Source organism: Ranitomeya variabilis, chromosome 6 (assembly GCF_051348905.1).
Source record: "Ranitomeya variabilis isolate aRanVar5 chromosome 6, aRanVar5.hap1, whole genome shotgun sequence".
Lineage (NCBI taxonomy): Eukaryota > Metazoa > Chordata > Amphibia > Anura > Dendrobatidae > Ranitomeya > Ranitomeya variabilis.
The window spans coordinates 266,184,231-266,200,849 of NC_135237.1; the positions used below are offsets into that span (position 1 = coordinate 266,184,231).

Consider the following 16,619-nt stretch of genomic DNA (forward strand, 5'->3'; position numbering starts at 1 on the left):
AGCCCTTCTGGCACCAACAACCATGCCACGTTCAAAGGCACTCAAATCACCTTTCTTCCCCATACTGATGCTCGGTTTGAACTGCAGGAGATTGTCTTGACCATGTCTACATGCCTAAATGCACTGAGTTGCCGCCATGTGATTGGCTGATTAGAAATTAAGTGTTAACAAGAAGTTGGACAGGTGTACCTAATAAAGTGGCCGGTGAGTGTATATATATATATATATATATATATATATATATATATATATATATATATCTATATCATAGAGACACATATACTGTATATATATGTATATTTATATTTACTTCAGCGCGATAATGTTGAAAAGCCGGTAATTCAATTGCCGGCTTTTCATTTCTCCTGCCTAAACCCGACATGATATGAGACATGGTTTACATACAGTTCCAATACCGGACACGATAGGCTTGCCAGGTGGCCTGCATGCATTCTTGTGCACCTTTGGTAAAAGGTAAAAAGTAGGGATAATAGGATTTTCTACCCACATGAATTTCTTTTCATTTGTGGAAATGGTACCCATAGCTGCAGCCTGGTTTATTAATTTTGAAGCCCTTGTGCAAATACTTCTGTCGGATCAGAAGGTAGCTTGACATAGAAATTGGGGTTATTAAGCTGCCTGCTTGCCTCTTCAAGATAAAGGTGGGTGGGCCAAAGCACCACATTCCCACCTTTATCCGCTTCCCTGATGATAAACGAGTTGCTGTTTTTTAGAGAACCCAATGCCTTCCTTTCTTGTGGGGAGAGATTATGGATATTACCAATAGGTGAAGGTAATTGTAAAATATCCCTTTTGGTAGACTCAAAGAAAAATTTGACCGCTGGGACCAAGGAAAAGGACGGAGCGGTAGACGATTTGTTCCTAAACGGAAAATGTTTCCTACCTGATGGTGTAGTGTTTTCTTCCAGTAGGTCTAGGAGATCTTGAGGCACTTGTTGATCGCCGGTAGAAAAGGCTTGGATGGCTTCTGGTCATTGATGGATCACCTGCAACACCAATTTTCTACAAAATAAGTAGAGATCTTTAATAAGGTCAAATTTGTCTGTAGTCTGAGTGGGAGAAAAGGACAACCCTCTTTGCAATACCGAATGTTCAGCTGGTGAAAGAACATAATCTGATAAATTAATAACTTGTAAAGTAGACGGATGTACCTGTGTGGAACCCATAGTAGAGGACGGCTGGGGGAAGCAGTCATCGACGTTTGTTCCTGTAATTGCGTCGATATGGCGAGATAGGGCCCTTCCGGTTGGTTTGACGTTTTCTGAGACTTCTGACGTTTGTTTCTACGTCTTGTCTTACGTCGAGATCACTGCCTCCCGAAGATAAAAAAAAATCACTAGCTAGTGGCATCTGGTACAGTCTCTGAAGGGGTGAGGGCATGACGGTTTGATAAATGTGGAGTTGGACGTGAGTTGCCTGAATGTCTCCAACGGAAGGCCCTTTGATTATCAAAATCAAAGCAATCCCTTTGAAATTTTTTCTGTTTACGATCTGTGACTTCTTTTTCAAATTTATCAAGCGTCTCCATTAATTTGGATTTAAAGGGTAACACCAATAATGCCTCATCAAAAGCCGCCAATCTACCTTCCAATTTCTTAATGTTTTGTTTGGTAGAATTAAGGAGTTGCCTATCATGTTCCAATAACATGTTTATGATAACATTTGAACATTGCAATAATCCCTTTTCCCATGTATGCCGGAACGACAATGATGGTTCCCATGCGGGAAAGATTTGCACCCGCAGGCCCCGTGGTGCAATGCTACCCTAAGGTACTCTTCCAGAGTTCGAATATTCCACCAAAGTCTCACAGCAGATTTATTGGCAGAAGTGATATCTAATGAGAGTCTAGTGAAGTCAGAATCATTTATCATGGGATTTTTCTTTTGCTGTGTAGTTATATTTATCATCATCCTTATCATTATCCATTATCTGTTTAGATTCATAGTTTAGTGGCACTATATGTGTTATGTTGATATGTATTATTATTCCTTTGCATATATAGCTGTTTCTATGAGGCGGCTCCAAATATGTAATGCACATTAACATTCCTTCTTTTTGCAGGTTTTTTCTTTATCAGCACACAACTCTCCATTTATATTTTACCATTTCTGGGGCATCTATCTATTATTGTCTCAGATCTCTTAAACACATATATCTTTGGTTTTCGCGCTTGTCACTGTCATTATTGCAGCAAGTGCCCCATATACATATTCTCCTCTTTTCATATCTTTTTCTTGTGTGGCCGCACAACGCTCCTGCCTTGCTCTTTATTCTATTTGTGCACGCGCAATACTCACCGGCTCTATTGGGCTTTTGCGCCTGCGCTCCCTGCCTTCACAGGTACTTCCGGTCCTGCCGCTTGGATCGTCTCACACCGTTACCTTATTGGATCATTACCACCGCTATATAGAGCGGTTATTTTGTGCTGGGGAATCATTCTCCCTGACGAAGCTGCCTAGCCGCAGCGACACGCGTGGGATTCTCCCACACCTTCTCCTTTACTTCCCACAGTTCACCAGCATGGGGTCTTCTGCATGGCGGCTGTGTACATGTAACTGTCTTGGCTCTTATTATTGCTTGTGAGTGGACTTTCTTCAGATTTTGTCACTTTCACAACATGCTTATCACTTGTGTTCACACAGCATGTACTTATAGCATCTTATTGCATGTTACCCCGCATCTGGCCCATGCAAACACAACCCACCCCTCCCCCCTTTTTTATTATTTTTTTGGTTATATATAGGGTTTTCGCTATAAGGTTGGATTTATCCAGTGACTGCCTCACAATATAGGGTCGGGTGTGTTTTTTGATAACTTTGGGGACGCCCTCATGTTATCATTATCTGTGGCTACATATTTAAACTTTATTAGGAATTCTGCCTCAAAACGTATATCTTTATTGCATTTGAGTTCCCTCATGCATATATATATATGACTGTATCAGCTTTTATTTTCATCTCAGGCTGTTGTTTTTTGGTTCAGTATTATATAAGGAGAATGGTGTGTTTGTTTTTGATCCTAATTGGACATGTTTTAAATGGTTTTATATTTTGTATGTGTTTTGTCTTTATATAATAAAATTGGATTTCATATTTTGTACATACAGGTGTGCACACATTTATGCAGTGTCTTTTTCTTCTTGTTTAGCCTGGGACTAAGTCCTGTTTTTTTTTCTTCTGAGCATGCCCAAGGGACGACCTATCATTGGAGGTCGGGGGTCACATGCTCAGGTCCTGTAGCAGCTCCTATTGGATCACTAGGAAGGTCCTGGAGAGCTTCCACTATAAACGGTTTGCATGGCTGCAAGGCCATGCGCTATTATAAACTTATTAATGTGTGTGTGTGGATGTATGCTTGTCGATGGATGAAAGCTCCAAATCATTCCCATCCCTAGTGTTGTTGACTGTTCGCAAATGGTGGAAGCTACCTAGCACCTGACAGTGCTATCTTTGTGCGGTACCGCGGCCCTGTGACGTAATAGGGACCGCTTCCTTCATACCGGGTGAAGCTAACCCATGTGTGTATCCACATTATACCGCCATATAGTCCATCATTACTCAGCAGCAAGTTCTATCTCTGCACGGTGGACCCCGGGCTGCAAACGCACCTTATACCATCCTTATAATTATTTGGTGCATTCCGCTAGCCCTAACAAAATGTGATCAAAAATGTCATGTAAAATGTTTCCAAAAGGAGCTTAAACTCAATCCACCAAAAAACGAGCTGAGGCATACTGTACGAGCAATGTACAAGGCACTGCAATGTATGGAAACTACAATGTACTGGGCACTACAATATGTAGGCTTTACAATGGCAGACTTAAAATTTTCAATCAGCAGCATCCACTACTGCTTGTTTTTTGGAAAACACCCATGGAGTCAAAATCGTCACTGCACTTGTAGATAAATTCCCAGAGGGGTGCAATTTCCCAAATGATATATTTGGGAATTCTTCATTTCTGGCACTTAGGGGCTCTTTATTTGTGTCTTCAAACTATTCTACAATAATTTCTTCTCCAAGAGTCAAAAAGTACCTTCCCTACCAAGACTTGCAGGGTGGCTATACTTGGGATGCAATTTGTGTGTACCATGACCCCTTCCCACCGGTCATGGCACTCACAAACCATAACAGCAAAATCTGTACTGTACTATACTATGATGCTCCTTCCTTTCTGAGCTTTCCACTGTGCCTGAGAAGTATTTTCAAATGAAAAATTGCTATAAAGAAGTGCACACTGGCGCTTGCCACTCAGAAATAGATTGCTGATAAATCTCAGATGCAGCTGATGAAAGTGACAGGCTCTGGGCCAGTTCCTGTAAAAAATTGGGGCTAATAAACGAGATACCAATTCACCGCGCTATGCTGAGATAATAGAGAGAGAGAATATATATATATATATATATATATATATATATATATATATATACTCACTCTGTGATTGTGTTAATATGGAGCATATATCAGGAAACTCATAAGAATTAAATTCTTTTGGTGGTCACTACTGGTCACTGGTGGTCAATAAAAATAGTATAGATCATATACGGAAATGGATAGTATTACCAGTAGTGGTGCTGGCTAAATTTTTTTTTTTAGTTTGGTACTTACTACTTGGTGCGAATGTCCATTAGAGACTTCTTGGACCGGGTACTGAGTTCTAGCGTGAAGGGGTTCTGCCAGTAGTATGCTTTAATTGTGCGTAATTAGTACTTCAGGGAATAACAATATGTTATATGATTAATGGATGTGTTCCCTATACCTAAATACTAGCCTCTGAGTATTTTAGACTTACTGCAGTATAAGCAGAGGCAGCAATTGACACTTGAAGGTGAAGGCAGTCCAACCAGTGAGATACTGAGAGAAAGCACTAAATAAATGAGAGCAGTAATTAGAGGAAATCTCTTATGCAGCTGAGTGCTTGAATAACCTGTGCTTATATGTGTATGATTAGTTTGAGCCCATAAGACCTTACTGCGATATAAGATACAGGCAGAGACAGCGTATAATAATTGTAGGTGATGGCAGCCCAACTAGTAGAAACGCTAATAGCAAGCACTAAATAAATGATATATGATAGCGGTAATTAGAGAAATACTCTCATAGAGTTAATTGCTAGAGATAGAATTGCAATTATAGTGCGCTTACTGATAGAGCCTAATTCCTTGCGTGGGCCAGCTGGGTGCTGCTGCTAAGCATGGTGGTGCTGGCTAGCAGTGACAGTGCAGTCTGAGGATGCGCCGACTCCTTGTGCGCTCCGGCCGGAAGCAGCGCTAATGATTGTGGCGTGGAAAAAAACTACTGTGACATCACGTAGGATGGGTGTGCGATAGACTCAATCCTACACGTTTCAAGGGGTGTCGCCCCTCTTCGGCAGGGATTTTTTTTCTCTCTCTCTCAATTATCTCAGCATAGCGCAATGAATCGGTATCTCGTTTATTTTCAAATTACATTTAAAGTGTTGGTGCACTCGGAAGAAGCTGCTCAACAAACTGTGATGTTCATTTTTCCCTATTAAGCCTTATAAAAATTAAAAAAGTTGGGTTAAAACAATACTTTAGTGGTAAAAATGTAATTATTTTTTCTTCTTTCTTCACTGCTCAATGTTGTAAAATTTTGTGAGGCACATGCGATGTCAACTTGCTCACTGTACCCCTAAATTAATTAATTTGAGGGTGTAGCTTGTAAAGTGGATTCACTTGTAGAGGGTTCTGCTGTTCTGGTACCTCAAGGGCTCTGCTAATGTGATTTTGTACCCTCAAACCATTCCATCAAAATCTAAACTCCAATATGGCACTTCTTCCCTTCTGAGCTTTGCAATGTGCTTGAAAAGTAGTTTTTTTCCCACATATGAGGTGTTAGGAGTCGAGTTCCCGCCACTGCACAGGGGGAATCTCGAGCCATGTCTGCTGCGGTCTCCCATTCTGCATCAGCCGCAGTGCAGCCTGCTCAGCGGAGATGTCGGTCCCAGCGTCTCACTGAATCTGGTACTGTGCAAAGGGTTACTGCTGCCTCTCCAGGCTCTGCTATTGTACCCTGCACTGGTCTGCGGCGAGCAGGCTTTTCTGGGACTAAGTCCTGCTTTGCACATACTGAGCATGCCCTGGGTAAGATCTCTCAATGGAGATCAAGGGTCACATGCTCAAGTACTGCAGCAACTTCCATTGATTCTCCAGGAAGGTCATGTACCTGATCAAGTTCTGTGGAAGTTAAAGCAGAGGACAGCGCCACACCAGGAAGTGTCAGGCAACAACACACTTTAATGAACCCTTAAAAAATTCCATCAGACCAGATTATATTAAATAAAATATATTTTTTTTATTAAAAATAAATTGCAATCACAAAAAACATCACCAAAACGTATGGAAATTTTTATTATTACTAAAATAGTATAATCTACAACAGATGTTTATTTATTAAGAATATAAAACATACAACTATAGATAATATGCATCTCCTCCAATCGAGGTTTACTTAGGGATAGATAAAAAATATATATATATATATAAAAATCCCGTATGTGCAAGACAGGGCAAGTCCAAACTGATCAGTATAATAAACATAAAAATATATATAATGCAGCAAATAATAATTTAATAATATAATATGTGATAAAAATCAGTCAAATAAATTTGTGAATAATATGTTTGTATATCCATATATATACACACACACCTATTGTGTGCAGCAAAATAAATCAATTCATAATAAAGTGCAATAGTGCAATAAAAAATATAAATTGCATACAAAACAACCAGTGTGTCCACAAAAGTTGTGAGCCAAAAACAAAAAACAAATAATTATATATTACCCAGTAAAAGCGCTGCCAAATGTGCCAAAATATATTATAAATACTGACCAGTTAGGAGTACCACTGCCCTGCACACACCACTCCAACGCCGTTTCGCTCACTGCTTCATCAGGGACATTTGGCAGTGTTAAAAACACACTTTATTCTGCCTCCTGTGGCAACGTTTCGGTCCGAGGACCTTTATCAAGCACAGTACAGTCACATTTTAACCACCATTATATATCATTAAGACCACCCCCATAGTTAACAAGTGACCAATAGGAGTGTCATGATCAGATAGAAAAAAGCGCCAATATTACAAACTTCACAGAAATAAATAAGATCATTACTATACATCACACAATCCATATAACACCTACCCCCAAGTAAAACAACACCCCTCGATCGCTCCCCTAATGATATACCAACCCATAAATACAGCACAGATAATCCCGACTTCCCAGATGTAAACAGATCACGTCCTCCTATCAGGATCAAGCATTCACCTTAATGCCGAACAATGTGCAATTCTGTGCAAAATTTGAGGCTATTAGCAACAAATATGCATTTGACATCATGTTACTCAATATAGAATTCCTGAGGAAGGAGATTGAGTCTTTAAAACAGAAAATTTACGAGACCAGAAATAAACTCCTATCTGCCACTTCAGCCGATGAACTTGGTAATATTAACACCAGAATTGAGGATAATCTCCAGAAATTTAAGACCAGTATGGAGGATACCAAAAGATCAAAATGGTTCAGGGATTTGGATGATTATAGTAATGGCAGAGTGTATGGATGGCAATTCAGAAATGGGTTGCCAAATCGAGCCACACCAGGCCTAGGGCGACCGAGAGGTGCCCCTAGGAGAATGAGGAAATCTCAAAGACATACAGCTGAATCAACTTCGTTTGGGTTCACAGGTGGAGAGTCCGATTCCACAGATGATGGTGGTGTATTGAATGTAGAGACTTCCCGTTTTTTAGGCAAAGGGACGGACGGAGCTTCCCAAGGAGACGGAAGGGCCACAGGGGTGGCAGGAAACATCGAAAAGGTGAATCATGGTCTGATGACCAGGTCCAAGGTGAAGAAGAAGTGAATGAAGCACCATCGTTAGTGGTAAATATATCTTCGCTTACTCTCTCTGACTTACAAACTAGGGTACTCTCAAAGGGTCTATCTTTTTGCCCTATGGGTGGCGTTAATTGGTTTAATGTGGACAATGATTTATTCTCTTTCTTCCGGCGTCTAAAGTTAGCATTGTTTTTTTCTGGTAAAGAGAAGGCTGTGACCTCTGTTTCGCCAACATGTCTTTCTCTAGAAACTTTTGGTCTATATAACAAGAGTGATTTTGTGCCTCCGGTACAGGACCCTGTTATTGATACCTTCTGTAAATTTGTAAAGGATGATGTAGCCAGACAAAAACAAATGAAAAATAGATCTCGGTCTAATTTAACCTATGCTGAACGTAGAGAAATTGGGGTACTAAGGAGGAACAAGTCCATCACCATCAGGCCAGCCGATAAAGGCGGGGCTTTGGTGGTGATGGATATGGTACAATATGTTGGCGAGATAAGGTCACAGCTCTCGGATGTTGATGTCTGTGAGAGACTCCAAGTGAACCCTACCCAGAGGTACAAAATGGAACTGGATAATCTGATCGATGAGGCCTTGCACAGTGGCCTCATTGACACTAAATTGTCTACATATCTCAAGGTAGAGGATTCAAAGATCCTCCAAAAATAGAAAATACAGCAAAACAAGGCAGAGATGCTTACCTGCCTAGGCCACCAAACAAATGCACTCTCCGGATGCAGTGGACCCATGTGGTAGAAAAAACACAGGTGCAGCATAACCGATGAAGCAGCCACTCACAACCTACCAAATTAATGGAGGGGGTGGCTGCTTGGCACATTGCTGCACATAAAAGACTTGTATGTGGCGCTGTTCACACAATGGAGATGCACAGCATCCAGGCAAGCCTAGTAGTGACACCCTTCTATTAGATCAGGCGGGCCTGCCCAGCGCTACCCAAATGCACCCCATGTGAACAGACACCACAGTTTACAAGACAAATATGGGCCCAACTGCACCCTGGAAAAAAAAAGTGCAAAAAACACATAAAAAAAAAAAAATTCTATGTGAGGTATTGGTTAATATTTTGGCCAAAATACGGAAGCTCATGACCCGCGTCAAGGGTCCCCACGCTCATGAGTCCTAACTCTAAACAGCAAAAGCACAAAAAGAGGATTCAAAGATCCTCCAAAAATAGAAAATACAGCAAAACAAGGCAGAGATGCTTACCTGCCTAGGCCACCAAACAAATGCACTCTCCGGATGCAGTGGACCCATGTGGTAGAAAAAACACAGGTGCAGCATAACCGATGAAGCAGCCACTCACAACCTACCAAATTAATGGAGGGGGTGGCTGCTTGGCACATTGCTGCACATAAAAGACTTGTATGTGGCGCTGTTCACACAATGGAGATGCACAGCATCCAGGCAAGCCTAGTAGTGACAGTGTTTGGTGGCCTAGGCAGGTAAGCATTTCTGCCTTGTTTTGCTGTATTTTCTATTTTTGGAGGATCTTTGAATCCTCTTTTTGTGCTTTTGCTGTTTAGAGTTAGGACTCATGAGCGTGGGGACCCTTGACGCGGGTCATGAGCTTCCGTATTTTGGCCAAAATATTAACCAATACCTCACATAGAATTTTTTTTTTTTTAATGTTTTTTGCACTTTTTTTTTCCAGGGTGCAGTTGGGCCCATATTTGTCTTGTAAACTGTGGTGTCTGTTCACATGGGGTGCATTTGGATAGCGCTGGGCAGGCCCGCCTGATCTAATAGAAGGGTGTCACTACTAGGCTTGCCTGGATGCTGTGCATCTCCATTGTGTGAACAGCGCCACATACAAGTCTTTTATGTGCACCAATGTGCCAAGCAGCCACCCCCTCCATTAATTTGGTAGGTTGTGAGTGGCTGCTTCATCGGTTATGCTGCACCTGTGTTTTTTCTACCACATGGGTCCACTGCATCCGGAGAGTGCATTTGTTTGGTGGCCTAGGCAGGTAAGCATCTCTGCCTTGTTTTGCTGTATTTTTTATATCTCAAGGTAGACCACCCGGTGGTCCCTGTCCTGTACACCCTCCCAAAAATTCATAAGGATCTGCAGAGGCCCCCTTGTTGCCCGATTGTATCGGGTAGGGGGTCTCTATGCAACAAAGTGGCAATCTTTTTAGATCAATTGCTGAGAAAATTTGCTATTTCCGCACCCTCATATGTGAGGGATACCAGTGATTTTATGAGATCCTTGGAGGGTCTACAGGTCAGTGATTCCACGTGGTTGGTCTCCTTTGATGTTACTTCCTTGTATACATCTATTGAACATGCCAGGGGTCTGGCTGCTGTCAGTGTGGCGCTTGCCGGGTCCGACATGGCTCCGGACTGTGCACGGTTCGCCCTGGCGCTGCTGGAGTTCATCCTTGTGAGAAATTTTTTTCTCTTTAGGGATGAGTTCTATCTGCAGCGCCGCGAGACAGCCATGGGGTCCAATGTGGCCCCTACGTATGCCAACATCTACATGGCTGTCCTGGAGGGCGAACACGTGTATGGTTCACGGTTCTGGAGCTGTGTCAGGGGCTGGCGGCGCTACATCGACGACATCTTCCTGATATGGGATGGGGACCGTAGTGAACTTGAACAGTTCCATTTGTATCTGAACAGTGTGCATTCTGGTTTGGGGTTCACTATGGAGTGCTCACAGTCCAGGATGCAATTTTTGGACTCTTGTGTTTATAAATCTGATGGTCTCCTTTACACTGATCTGTTTGTTAGACAGAAATAATCTGTTGCATTTTTCTAGTGAACATCCACGCCGTATGGTGGAGTCTCTGCCATGGAGTCAACTGTTGCGAGTGAGGAGGATTGTCTCCAATGATACTCGGGTGGATGAAAGACTGAATGAAATGTGTCAAAAATTTCTTGTTAGAGGGTATCCCAGGACTGATTTGGAGAAATTTAAAACTAGAGCCCTATCTAAGGAGAGGGGTGAGCTCTTAAAGCCCAAGGCAGTGGTCATGACTAACAAGAGAATTCCGTTTGTTACGGCATTTAATGGCCTTAGCAACCGGATTTCTGATGTCATACGGAGGCATTGGCCACTGCTTAGTAGAGGACATGCCAACGCATGAATTCCAGTTGCCCCCTCTGTTCTCCTACAGGAGGAATAGAAATCTTAGGGATGAGCTGGTGGTATCTGATATTGGTAGCTCCAAAAAAGACCTACAGACTACCTTGAGCCGCCCGAGTTTGGGGAATTTTCCGTGTCTCAATTGCGCATGTTGCAATAACATGGTAAAGGGAGCGTTGTTCTATCATCCCCATACGGGTAGAAAGTATGAGATATGGAGACGTTATACGTGTAAAAGTAGCTTTGTGGTCTATGTCCTTAGCTGTCCGTGTGGTCTCTACTATGTTGGGGAAACCACAATGGAAGTTAGGGCTTGTATCAGCAAACACAAGAGTATTATCAGAACTAAACATACTGAACTTTTGGTACCTAGACATTTCCATGAAATGAGACACTCAGTTAATCAACTTAGATATAGGGTTATAGATGACGTTCCTGCACTTAGGCGTGGTGGAGACCAGGTCTCTATTCTGAAAAAGAAGAAACTCAAATGGATATTTGAGCTCGACACGCTCTTCCCAAGAGGCATGAATATAGAGTACCAACAGAGTTGTCTCCTATAGCGTCCATGTGGGTTGGTTGTGGTTCCTCATTGGTGTATTGTTTTTAACCATGTTTTTAATTTTCTGTGATAAGTGTTATTTGGTATAATACTCCTTATGATCGTATATCCTCTTTTACCCCCTATTTTTCTATATTGTATGGGAGTTGTGAGTTTGGATATCCCTATATCTCCCGGATAGGAGGGACCTAACAGCGATGAGATTTATGATAAGTACCTTGAGTGCTGTTATCTATTTAGATACACAATTCTGTTATTCTATATCCACCTTTGTTAGGTAGTGGCTTTGTTAGAACAGAATGACATACAGATGTATATGCCATGGTGATTTGGCTATATATGTATATATATATAATCTTTGTTAGATGTGATGTATGTTATAAGTTTTTTTTCATCTGTTATGTCGATTTCGGTACTACTGTATATATTGTGCGATCGGAATAGTCCTCCCCCTTTTGTGTTTATATATCTTTACAGGGTTGGACTAAGGCCCAAGGAATAAAAGGATGCTCTATAATACTTATTAAGTTATGCTGAACATTTTGGTACAATTTATAATGGATCCGAAGTTTTGTCCATCAATATATATCAGTGCATTATCTGACCTTGGGAGCTAAGGATATCTCTGACGGCCCTCTGTGTCCATATGGGCATATAAAGCAAAAAAGCTATATTATAATGGATGCAATACGACATGCGCAGAGGACCTGCTGGAGAACTGAAGCTAGGACTCGTGTGCTGGCCTCTATTGAGAGGATGATATTGCAGACATGCGCACTAAGGCAGTGATACTGGTCGGTGATGTGTGGATCCCACATGAATACAGGAACTATATCCGGACCTGCGCACTGAAGGAGCACTGTGAAGCATTGCGCTTGTAATGTTTGTCTCTAAGGCGACGTTTGGGACTTTAGTGGGAGGATCCTCCACTGGGACATGCGCGGTGTTGGTGACGTCTGTGGATGTGTGCGGTGGTGGGCGCTGCCTGTTGGACACAGTGCGGTCACATGGGACCGGCGCTGTTGTCTGATTGGGTCGCGCTTGCCCTGCACACGCCCATTGAGCCATGATAACAGTCGATGCTTGATCCTGATAGGAGGACGTGATCTGTTTACATCTGGGAAGTCGGGATTATCTGTGCTGTATTTATGGGTTGGTATATCATTAGGGGAACGATCGAGGGGTGTTGTTTTACTTGGGGGTAGGTGTTATATGGATTGTGTGATGTATAGTAATGATCTTATTTATTTCTGTGAAGTTTGTAATATTGGCGCTTTTTTCTATCTGATCATGACACTCCTATTGGTCACTTGTTAACTATGCGGGTGGTCTTAATGATATATAATGGTGGTTAAAATGTGACTGTACTGTGCTTGATAAAGGTCCTCGGACCGAAACGTTGCCACAGGAGGCAGAATAAAGTGTGTTGTTGCCTGACACTTCCTGGTGTGGCGCTGTCATCTGCTTTAACTTTTATCGTGGACTTTGACCGGGAGGACCCCCTGGTGTGGACGTGCGCCCTGATGTCCATGGAGACAATGTCAGTATTGGGTGCGGTCTGACTTATTTTTTGGTTGGATTCTTTCAAGTTCTGTGGAAGTCTTCCATTGGTCCTTCTTGGAAGGTCCTGAAGTTGCTGCAGCTATAAAAGGTTCTCATTACCGCACGGCCATGCGCTAGTGTCAATTTATGTATGAGCTCAGCGCCAGTGTGGTCATATGTGTGTGTGTGTGTATTCAGGGACCCGGCTGAAATAAGCCCCTAGAATGCTTGCACCTCCGGCAAGGAGTTTCATGCGTGTGTATTCAGGGACCCGGCTGAAATAAGCCCCTAGAATGCTGGCACCTCCGGCGAGGAGTTTCATGTGAGTGGATTCAGGGCTGGCATATAGCCATCAGAATTCCGGCTCCACCGGAGAGGAGCTGCGTGTTTGCATTTGACTGCATGACCACCATCTGCTCTACTAAGTAGCTGTGTTCCCCTGTGAAGCTAACAGGGTACAGCATTCTCTTTACTAACGGACTCTGTGAAGTAACAGAGTTTGTTTATACTACTATATTGTACCGCCATATCTAGCAGCAGGTTCTTTCCTGCACGGTGGATCCCGGGTTGCGAACGCACCAACTACCAACTTTAACAAATTAATTGTTCATTTTCTTTTATTCTTTTGAAAATTAAAACTTTTGGCCAAAGCAACATTTTAGTGGAAAAAAAAGGTAATTTTCAATGTACTCAACTCAATGTTATACAATTCTGTGAGTCACCTGAGAGTTAAAAATGCTAACTACACCTCTAAATTAATTTTTCAAGAGCTGTAGTTTCCAAAGTCTAAACAGTAGTTTTCCATCACACATGGGGTATCAGTGTTCTCAGGAGAGATTGTACAGCAAATTTTATGGTTCATTTTCTTATGTTAACTTTGAAAAATGAAAAATTTGGGGCTGAAGCAACATTTTTGTTAGAAAAATATACTTCTTTTTTTTTTAGCGCATTGTTATAAAATTCTGTTTAGCACCTGTGGGATCAACGGCTCACCACACCTCTAAAGTTCCTTGAGGGGTGTAGTTTCAAAAATAGGGTCTCTCGAGTGGGTTTTCCACTGTTTAGGCACATCAGAGGCTCTACAAATGCGACATGACATCGACTATCTATTCCAGCCAATTTTGTACTCCAAAAGTCAAATTGTGCTCCTTCCCTTCCAAGCCTTGCTTTGTTCCCAAAAAGTAGTTTTCCACTGCATAGATGGATATTGTTGTATTTAGATGAACTTGCACAACAAGTTCTTTGGTAAATTTTCTCCAGTTACCCTTGTGAGAATAAAAAATTTGGTGAAAAGCAACGTTTTTTGTGGGAAAAAATAAAATACTAATTTTTTACTCCACATTTCTTTAATTCCTGTGAAGCTCGTAAATTATTAATAACCTTCTTAAATGTGGATTTGAGCACATTGAGAGTTTTTAAAGTATTGTCACTTTGGGGTATTAACAGTCACATAGGTCACTCAAAGTCCCTTCACAAATGATATGGTCCCTACAAAAATAGTTTTTTTATATATTTTGTTGGGATTTTTTTGGAAAAATGAAAAATTGTTGATACGTTTTTAACTATTCTAACATCCTAAAAATATTATGTTTAACCCCTTAACGACCGCCGATACGCCTTTTAACGGCGGCCGCTAAGGGTACTTAATCCACAGCGCTGTTAATTAACGGCGCTGTGGAAAAAGTGAATAGCGCCCCCCAGAGTCGGATTTTCTCTGGGGTCTCGGTTGCCGAGGGTAGCCGAGACCCCAGAGAACATGATTCGGGGGGTTTTTACCGACCCCCGAGTTGCGATCGCCGGTAATTAACCGTTTACCGGCGGTCGCAACAAAAAAAAAAAACGCGATTTGCCGTTTAATTTCTCTGTCCTCCGATGTGATCGCACATCGGAGGACAGAGAAATGTGGTCCCCGATGGCCCCCAATAGCCCCCCAATACTTACCTACCTCCCCCGGTGCTCCTCGTGTCTCCCCATGGGCGCCGCCATCTTTCTTCCGGGAAAAAATGGCGGGCGCACGCGCAGTGCGCCCGCCGCCCGGCACCCGGATGTTCTTTGGGGTCTCGGCTGCCGGGGGTAGCCGAGACCCCAAAGAACATGATCGGGGTCGGTTTGCACCGACCCCTGCTTTGCGATCGCCGGTAATTAACAGTTTACCGGCGACCGCAAAAAAAAAAAAAAAAAAAAGCGATCAGTTATTTCTGTGTCCTCTGATGTGATCGCACATCAGAGGACAGAGAAATAGGGGGATTCGGGGACCCTATCATACTCACCCGGGGTCCCTGGGTCCTCTTCTGTCTTCTCCTGCCAGCCGGCTTTTTCATCATGGCGGGCGCATGCGCAGTGCGCCCGCCATCTGCTGCCATCTGCCGGCCGGCAGGAGAAGACAAGTTGGGGCTAAAATTAGGGTTAGGGTTAGGGTTAGGGTTAGGGTTAGGGTTAGAGTTAGGGTTAGGGTTAGAGTTAGGGTTAGGGTTAGGGTTAGGGTTAGAGTTAGGGTTAGAGTTAGGGTTAGGGTTGGGGCTAAATTTAGGGTTAGGGTTAGGGCTAGGGTTAGGGTTAGGCTACTTTCACACTAGCGTTTTTTGGCTTCCGTCGCAATGCGTCGTTGGAGAAAAAACGCATCCTGCAAAAGTGCTTGCAGGATGCGTTTTTTCTCCATTGGCTTGCATTAGCGACGCATTGCGACGGATTGCCACATGTCGCATCCGTCGTGCGACGGATGCGTCGTGCTTCGGCGGACCGTCGACACAAAAAAAACTACATGTAACTTTTTTGTGCGACGTGTCCGCCATTTCCGACCGCGCATGCGTGGCCGGAACTCCGCCCCCGCCTCCCCGCACCTCACAATGGGGCAGCGGATGCGTTGAAAAAACAGCATCCGCTGCACCCGTTGTGCGGCGCTTACAACGCTAGCGTCGGTACGTCGGCCCGACACACTGCGATGGGCCGAGTACGACGCTAGTGTGAAAGTAGCCTTAGGCTTCTTTCACACTTGCGTCGGTACGGGGCGGTCGCAATGCGTCGGCCCGATGTACCGACGCACGTTGTGAAAATTGTGCACAACGTGGGCAGCGGATGCAGTTTTTCAACGCATCCGCTGCCCAGTCTATGTCCTGGGGAGGAGGGGGCAGAGTTACGGCCACGCATCCGCGGAAATGGCGGACGCGACGTACAAAAAAAAGGTTACATTGAACTTTTTTTGTGACGACGGGGGCTAAAGTTATGGTTAGGGTTGGGGCTAAAGTTAGGGTTGGGGCTAAAGTTAGGGTTGGGGCTAAAGTTAGGGTTAGAGTTGGGATTAGGGTTAGGGTTTGGATTAGGGTTGGGATTAGTGTTACGTTTGGGATTAGGGTTGGGATTAGGGTTAGGGGTGTGTTGGATTTAGGGTTTTGATTAGGGTTATGGTTAGGGTTGAGATTAGGGCTGTTTTGGGGTTAGGGTTCTGATTATCGTTAGGGTTGTGATTAGGATTATGGATTGGGTTGAGATTAGGGTTAGGGCTGTGTTGGGGTTAGGGTTGG

At 43.1% G+C, this 16,619-nt stretch overlaps 1 long non-coding RNA gene across 1 annotated transcript; it reads right to left on the reverse strand.

The window, feature by feature from the left end:
• Positions 1 to 1,206: 1,206 nt before the first annotated feature.
• On the reverse strand, positions 1,207 to 5,260 carry LOC143781091 (uncharacterized). The gene is made up of 4 exons (XR_013216546.1): positions 5,165 to 5,260; positions 4,812 to 4,886; positions 4,628 to 4,728; positions 1,207 to 1,334 (listed from the first exon to the last, which is right to left on the reverse strand). It is a non-coding gene; the product is annotated as an uncharacterized LOC143781091 (long non-coding RNA).
• Positions 5,261 to 16,619: the final 11,359 nt, after the last annotated feature.